Raw genomic sequence first — 230 nt, 5'->3', positions numbered from 1 at the left:
CACCCCTTCCACTAGCCCAGGTTGCCCCAAGCCCCCCCCAACCTTGCCTTGAACACTGCCAGGAAAGGGGCAGCCACAGCTTCTCTGAGCAACCTGTTCCGGTGCCTCACCACCCTCATAAGCATCCATAGGACAGTTCTTCCACTCTTCCTTTACCTCACCTTGTTTATTAAGCTTCTTTTCTGCTGCTAAATGCAGTTTTCCTTCTGACTGCGAAACCAACTTTGTGG

This window comes from Nestor notabilis, unplaced genomic scaffold (assembly GCF_000696875.1).
Source record: "Nestor notabilis isolate BGI_N333 unplaced genomic scaffold, ASM69687v1 scaffold8836, whole genome shotgun sequence".
In the NCBI taxonomy this organism is placed as follows: domain Eukaryota; kingdom Metazoa; phylum Chordata; class Aves; order Psittaciformes; family Psittacidae; genus Nestor; species Nestor notabilis.
Note: the sequence above shows the minus strand (reverse complement) of the source record.